We start from the raw sequence: 8,955 nt of genomic DNA on the forward strand, positions 1-8,955 counted from the left end.
TTTTTTTTTTTTTTTTAATACTTAAATATGTAAATATTTATATTTAAATATGTGCAGTGCCCCATGTCAAAAGATGTAACCCACTATTTCTTAAATACAGACCTTGTTTTGCATTATATAGGAAGTAGCTTCTTATTTATCATAACTACACACACTCAGTGTACTGAGCACTTTAAGCACAAATGATAGCTATAGTTTCTCTCTCTATCTATAGGTGCTCACTGGATCGGTGTACCTGGTGATATCCGTGGCTATGAGCGAGCTCATAAACTGTATGGACGTTTACCTTGGGCCAGTTTATTTGAGCCCACTATCAAGATGGCTAGAGAGGGCGTCCCTATACCCTATGTGTTCTCTCAATTTTTGCCACTTCTCTTAAAGGAGAAGCCAGAATCACCATTACGGTAATACATGTACTCACATTCTGAATGAATACAGACTTATAATGTTCCCTTTAACAGAGCTTTTTAAAAATGAATTATGTCACATTCCAGTAAGAGTGAAAACATTCATCAGAATGTGTTTCTTTTATAGCCAGTTATTCCAGAATGAAGAAGGCGAGCTATTAAAAGAAGGGGACATAGTGAGATTTGAAAAACTAGCAGATACACTTGAGATCATCGCAGAACAAGGAGCAGATGCTTTATACATCGGAGACATTGCCAAAGACCTTGTCAGTGATATACAAAGCGCAGGTAATTCAGAATGCCACTTTCTACAATTGTGATTTCCATAAATATACATGAATCACAGTTTATTTACTGTGTATTTCAGGCGGAACAATTTCTCTGGAGGACTTGAGGTCGTTCGGGGCATCTGAATTAGGTGCCTGGGAAGTGGCTCTAGGAGAGTATGAAATGCACTTTCCTCCACCGCCAGCAGGGGGAGCGACACTTAGCTTTATGCTAAATACCATGCTAGGTGGGAAAACTAATTAACCCGTTTGTCCTTTACTTGTGGTACTTGCTGAGGCAAGCATCACCATCACTATTCTTTTCTAGTGAATAATTAAGTTTAATGTTAAAACACGAAGTATTAAACTTTGGCGCAGACCTTCTTGCTTGTGCTATGGGCATGAGTGACCTAGCTATTAGCGTTCAAAAATTAAAAAATCAGAAATTAGCAAGATTTTTTAATGCTCACCAAGGCTGTATTTACAGTTTTTCTCAATTGCTATAGGCACATTTTTCGAAACAGTCTTAACAATCTCTAAACTGTAAGTGCAATTGGCAAAACTGTTTGCTGAAATATCAGAACCCTATTGCATGTCTGCAAAAGGTAGTAACTCACCCTAAACATTTAATTCATGTTTCAAAACCTAGTTCTTGTGTCAGTGACTTGGCCAAAGCTACCAAAATAAAAAGTGTTTTTGTCGTTGTGCGAGCCACACTGGTCAAAATGTTTAGATGTTTTTTTCACCGTGGAAATATTTGTTATATGCTAATTTAATTTTGTTAAGTTTTTAAGTTTTGTCTGTGTATACATATTTCAACAGTAGGTAAATATGTAGTGGGTAAAGTCAACACTGTAGTACACGATTAGGAAATAAACATTTTCATTTATGCAGTACATTGCTTATTCATTTCTGCACACTCTGTTGTCTTCTCCTTACAGTAACACCATCACACATTCTTACATATTTTCCTATTGCTCTTCCACAACAAGCAGCTGTAAATGTTCACAGTTTGCATGTAACACAAATGTTCTGTACAAATATAGATGTATTTCTACAGCACTGCTGCAGCTGCTGCTGTTTAAGGTTGTGACGTTCATCCTTGTTTAAAAAAATGGTAGCAACTGTGCTGGGAAAACTCTCTATATATATAAACTTCCAAGTTAAGTTGATTGATTGGCAAGATTGTGATCCCATTTCATTACAATGGCAAGTAGGGTTACAAAGAGGTAGACATTTTCCAGTGAATTTCTGGAAACTTTCCAAAAGTTTCTGAAAATGTACACATTTTTTCCAAAAGTGTCCAAAAAATGTACACATTTTCCAAAAATTATGGAAACTTTCAGGAAATTTTCCACCCCTTTGCAACCCTAATGGCAAGCCACTTGCCAACTTAGCAGACACCACAACCATTCCATGTCTGATATTTATGGAATTTGCACACCTGTCTGATAGATTTTGATAATTGAACAGATCATTTTGCATGTGATGGTTCACACAATGAACAAACTTTTAGAAGTTGTGAAGAGTTGCTTAAATCAATAAGAAATTCAAATCTGATGTGAACAAGAAACGAATTGTTCAGACATCTGAACTTATTGTTCTGAGAAAAAAAACTCTCATTTGAGAACTGAGCCACAGCGATTGAGGAAAAACTGTATTAATAAAATAAAAATACAGTAGAAATGGTAATATTGTGAAATATCATTGCTATTTTTAGTTTTCTACTTGAATGTATTTCAAAATGAAATTTATTCCTTTAACGCAAAGCTGAATTTACATTTTCATTCAGTTTTCATTGTCACATGATCCTCAGAAAACATTCTAATATGCTGATTTGTTGCTCTAGAAATATTTCATATTATTATCAGTGATTAATATCATTTATTTGATATACACATTAATGATGTTCACAAACTTTTTTATTTCTAATCTGTTACACTGATTTGTTTTCCTCAGGTTTTGACCTAAATTCTGCATCTCTGGAGGGAGACAAGAAGGTCTTAACATTTCAGCGTTATGTAGAAACCTGTAAATTTGCCAACGGTCTTAAGAAGTTCATGAAAGATCCCAATTTTGCCTCTCAAACGGTAGGCTTTGTAGGAGGAAATTGTTCGTTTTACATTTTTAACTTCTCTGTAAGTGTTAAAGGCATGATACCATTGGTCAGGCTGTACTTTAGTAGGCTATCTCAACAGAAACATTACAGTCATTACACTTTCTGGAGGCACTAGTGTAATCTGCTATAATGACTTAAGTGCTGTGTTCTGGGTGATCATTACTGCAGGCAGTAGAATACAGTACAGCAACACTGCCATTATTGCTGGCAACCCACTGGTTGGGACACATAAAGTCATGCATTAGTTCATCATCCTCGACGTTCTGTGTGACTTGAATAGGAGGCAGTTGAGATCATTCAGAAGCATTTTGTGGATAAAGTGAGAGCAAAAATCAGCCCTGAACACTTATGATGCCAGCTACTACAACGTCACTCCATACCTGGACTCTCATGGCACCACTCATGTGTCCGTGCTTGCTGAGGATGGTATGGCGGTATCTGTGACCAGCACCATCAATCACATGTATGTGCCCTCAAATCACATTCATTCCATTTATATGAGTGCTGGAACACTGTCAGATAATATTGTGCATTGTACTATTACTTTATTAAGGAATGCAATGCAATGCAGGAATAAAATTGTGCCTTAGAAAGTGTCAAAACTGACTGTTTTGACTGTTTCTTTCTCTCTTCTCAGATTTGGATCCAGAATTTTCTCCCCCAAAACAGGCATCCTCCTCAACAATGAACTTGCAGACTTCTGTGGAAAAACAGACCACATTCATGCTGGTCAGTAAAAAAATCACAAATTCATCATTAACACATACAGCTACCAAAAACAAAAGAATATTTGGTAACACTTTCTATGAAGCCCATATTTATAATGCATTATAAGGGTATTCTTAAGACATTATAATGAATGCATAATGCATTATTAAAACCTTACAATACGTTATATCATCTTATAAATAATCATAACAACAGTTATAATATATTATAATGCTTACGCATATTATGATTATTTATAACACACAATGAACACCATATTAAATCTACTTTTACATTTATAATGGACTATATATATTGACATTGTTTATTTAAGATCTGCACAGTATCTTATTACATCTTGTAAGTGGTTAGGTGTGGAGTGTTATTTGAGTGTTCCCTGTGAGGCTAATATTAATTTTGATGTGAGCTATAGTTAATCATTTCAACTTTTAAAAAAATGCAATGTTTATATTTTAGGTTACATTTTATTTTGATGGTCCCCTTAGTCTATTGACTATAAGCAACTCTGCAACTACGTGTCAACTAACTCTTATTAGAGTATTAGTAGGCTTAGGTTAAGGTTAGGGTAGGAAGGATGTTGACGTACTTGCAAAGTTACTTATAGTCAGTTTGTCTGTTGGAGAACCATCAAAATAAAATATTAGACTTACTACTAATACTCCAATGACTGTTAGTTGACATGTAGTTGCAGAGTTACTTATCAAAAGCTGTCTAAGGGTACCATCAACATAATCAAACTGATATTACAGTAAAAATAGTTCAAAGCAAATGTGTCATATTACACATTCATCTGATCTGATATCTGATCTTATGGCTGTTTGAGAAAAAAATATTATTATTATTATTATCAATGAACACCATATTAAATCTACTTTTACATTTATAATGGACTATATATATTGACATTGTTTATTTAAGATCTGCACAGTATCTTATTACATCTTGTAAGTGGTTAGGTGTGGAGTGTTATTTGAGTGTTCCCTGTGAGGCTAATATTAATTTTGATGTGAGCTATAGTTAATCATTTCAACTTTTAAAAAAATGCAATGTTTATATTTTAGGTTACATTTTATTTTGATGGTCCCCTTAGTCTATTGACTATAAGCAACTCTGCAACTACGTGTCAACTAACTCTTATTAGAGTATTAGTAGGCTTAGGTTAAGGTTAGGGTAGGAAGGATGTTGACGTACTTGCAAAGTTACTTATAGTCAGTTTGTCTGTTGGAGAACCATCAAAATAAAATATTAGACTTACTACTAATACTCCAATGACTGTTAGTTGACATGTAGTTGCAGAGTTACTTATCAAAAGCTGTCTAAGGGTACCATCAACATAATCAAACTGATATTACAGTAAAAATAGTTCAAAGCAAATGTGTCATATTTACACACTCATCTGATCTGTTATCTGGTCTTATGGCTGTTTGAGAAAAAAATTATTATTATTATTCCTATACTTATAAGTGGTCTTTGATTGCTTTAAGTAAAGTAGCATAAGAAAGATGGCAAGATATGAGACTTATAATACATTATAACTATGAGAAATATAATCCATTGTAACGTACGTGGATGCAACATGTTCACTATGTTATAAATCATCATACTCTTAAAAGCTATAACCACATATAAGTAAATATTATAATACATTAAAACTGTTCTTATGAATATTCATAAGATGATATAACATATTATTAGTAGGCACGTGCACACATGGACATCAAAGGGGGCTTGAGCACATGCCCTTTTTCTTCCTCGAGAGAAAGTGCCCTTTTTTCTGGGGAGATTTTTTTTTTCAATAAATGTATATATGTGTGCGTGTTTCTGTTTGCGCACAGCTTTCCCTGTCAAACAAATAAAAAATCAAAATGTCAGGTCGGGTCGGGAAATGCTGAGACTCTCTCCCCTCCGCGTCTCCACGCAGCACAGCAGTGTAGCACACATAGATCGGCACATGCGCATCACTGACAGGCAGAGAGCCACAAAAGTGAAGCCCTCCCTCCCTTTCCACTGTGTTTGTCTTGGTGTGGAGGTGAGTGGTGATGAACAACAGACTAAGTTACTCGTGCCTCGAATTTACAGCTAATTATCCAAAAGACAAAAGGCAAATATAGCTAATTTGTCTTTCTAACATCAATGACTCATGAGAGCTGAGCTAACATGTAAGTTAGCTAAAGTTTAGCTAAGGCAATAGGAAGTCTAGTAGGTTAGACCAGTGCGCGTTCTTTCACTGCATGATTCAGTTTATTCAAATGCATTTAGAATGATCACAAAATCCAAGATATGGGGGCAGAAATGTATATATTTATATAATTTCATAAAGTTAATCAGTATCACGTGAAGACTGACGTTTTTTTCACCAAAAGGCAGCATGATTACAAATGTGATATTGATTTTTATACAACAGTTCAATAAACAAGAATTTAATATTACGACACATACTTTTAGACATAAAACACGTTTAGACTGTTTTTGCTCTATTTCACCAACACATATTATTCCAATTTGCATCTCTGAGCAACATGACGGTGTTTCGTTCCTGAATGAATCAAGCGTTTAAATGATTCGGTTCAAACGCAATGACTCACTTATTAATAGTGACTTGCTGCCACTTACTGGCAGTTTTAATTTCACATTTAAAGTATCTTTTCATTTTTTTTTTTATAATTTCAAATATCAGTAGGCCTATTCAACGTTTTATGTTTAAAATATCAAAACCGTATTAATGCTTTTGTAACTGCATGTTAAATACATTCATGTCCTGCATTAAACAGCGTGTAAATGCATCTAAATGCCCATTCAGATGCAGCTTCTGTGTTTTCTCTGCATTGCAAAGATTCATTTTGTCAATACTGATTTAATTTGCTTGGTAACAGCCCAAATGACTGATTATTCTAATTGACTGATTACATTTAAGAATTTGACTGAAAAGATGAAGCACACTTTTAGAAAAAAAATGCCCATAAAAGGTAAAAAAAATTAATGTAAACTTTTTGGAAAAGATACATTTTTATCACTGCTGTGAACTGATCACCACACAGAATATAAAGAATATCAAAAACTTTAGGAGTCAGCTGTCCACGGTAGTCCTTAAGATATCAGCACAATAACACACTCAGCAAAATATCGTCTAATTATCGTTATTGATAAAATCCTAGAAAATATTGAGATATATTTTTTTGTCAATATCACACACCCCTTATATATTTAACGTTTTGTTTAAAAATTTTAAAAAATAATTATGAGAAGTGCCCTTTTTTCCACTTGAGCCCCTGCCCCTCAAAATGTCTGTGCACGACACATCCCTGATTATAAGGTTTTTTACAATGCATTATGCATTCCTTATAATGCCTTAAGAATACCCTTATAATGTATTATAAATATGGGCTTCATAGAAAGTGTTACCGAATATTTCTCTCTTCTCTCTTATTCTCTCTCGAAATACTAATACACTGAAAAGAAAATGGTGTAGGATATACTTTGAAACAATTTTAACTTAGAAATTGCTAGTAAATTGCACAGATGATTACAAAGAAACTGCAAGTAACAAATTAAATTAAACGTGAAATTTTGAAGTAGAAAGAATGAAATAATTTTCTTGTAAAGTTCACTTTATTTACAACTTTGAAAATTAGTTTTTTTTATACAGTGTAATTGAATAACAGTTAAATGTAATCTTTAGCAAATCTCATAGTGATTTAATTTAGTGTTTTATTTTTAATTTATTTAGGCAGAACAGTACAGAATGCTGGTATTTATTTGAATTGAAATTTGTATTATTTATTTGGTATTCTGGTATTTATCGCTTATCAGACATAATATTAACATAATTATCAGCTTATCTGTATCAGCTAGAATTTTAATATCAATACCATTATTTAAAAAAAAAACATATAGCCACAAGATCTAAATCTAAATATGTTCTTCTTGTGGTGACTTCTAAACTAATTAAACTAATAAAACACTTTTTTTTTTTTACTTTTTACACCAAACTTTGACCAGTATGCCACATTTTTATTTCTAAAACTGAAGTAGATATTAAGAAAACGTGGCTACTGTTTTGTGAGTTTGTTACCTTCAGGAGAAATGTCTTTCTGTCATAGTTATATATTGGTGTTTTTGTTGTTGTTAATGAAGGGTAAACCAAAAGACATGCAACCTTTGTATCAGCTACAACAGATGTTTTACATTAACTCATTCATTGAAAATGACTTTCATTATTCATTATGTCAACATGTTATTTAATCAGACTAAATCAGCCAGACAAACTAGGTTACAAAAACACAAGTCATTTTTATGGGTTAGATCAAATAAAAATACCTTAAAAAAGGATGATTTATACAGCATCACATGACAAATACATTATTATATAGTTCTTGTATATAAGTGCTGCTCGATAGTTTAACTTGTACTGAACACAAAATGATCCTTCAAATAAGAATAGGGGGATAGAATATTTTGACACTTTGTGAATGTATAAGTATCAGTTCTGTGTGTATCTGTGTGAAGGTGAGCAGCCGCCTTCCTCCATGTCTCCAGTGATCCTTTACTCCCCATCTCAGAAGCACGTTGTGGTCATAGGAGCCTCAGGTGGCAGTATGATCACCACCGGGGTGGCTCTGGTGAGTCTAAACTGCACTTTAACAAATTTAACGCACTGTGATTCAGTAATCCAGCTCTAACCGAAACCCTTCTGGCTAGACTCTCATGAACTTCCTGTGGTTCGGCAAGACTCTACAAGATTCCATTGATGCCCCTGTAGTGTTTGTGGACTCCAAAAACGTCCTCAACTTTGAGCCCTTGTTTGACAAGGTAAGTAGATACAAATGTTTCCATGTGGTCAATTGTTTGTAAAGGATCAGGTGAAATTTCCAAACCACTTTCATCTCTTTTCTTCCTCAGATTGTTCTGGAGTCACTTAACAAGACTGGGCACAAAGTCAAAGTCCCACAGATGTTTTATAATGTGGTAAATGCAGTGTCAAAGGAAAACAACTGCATAGAGGCCGTGTCTGACTCACAGAAACATGGAAAAGCTGCAGGGTATTGACCTGGAGTGCAGTTGGAGACTGCTTGATGCGTCTGTGCCGTGTTTGGATGAAGTAAACCGGCCAGTTGACAAACTGACAAATAATAGCAAACACCATCAATATGTGAAGTTTTGATGTTTTACTGTGAAAAGCATGAAAATATATATTTTTCATTTTACTGTGAATAATGTGCGTTGTAAATATGTTGATGTATATATATTTACACAGCATGTGAATGTTATTTTATAATAGTTTGCAACACTGCTTTAGGCACACGTTTAAAAAAATCCCTTTGTAAGCTACCCAACTTGCTTGTATAATGTGAGTTGATTTGTGCACATAGCCGTCAAAGAGGGCAAATATACAATATGGTTCAAAAGTTTGGGGTCTGCAAGATTTATTTATTTA

General features: G+C 34.0%; 1 pseudogene; it reads left to right on the forward strand.

Moving 5' to 3' along the window:
• Positions 1 to 8,955, forward strand: part of LOC107687996 (gamma-glutamyltransferase 5-like) — an 11,808-nt pseudogene extending 2,853 nt beyond the window's left edge.

This window comes from Sinocyclocheilus anshuiensis, unplaced genomic scaffold, assembly GCF_001515605.1.
Source record: "Sinocyclocheilus anshuiensis isolate Anshui unplaced genomic scaffold, SAMN03320099.WGS_v1.1 scaffold213, whole genome shotgun sequence".
In the NCBI taxonomy this organism is placed as follows: Eukaryota; Metazoa; Chordata; class Actinopteri; order Cypriniformes; family Cyprinidae; genus Sinocyclocheilus; species Sinocyclocheilus anshuiensis.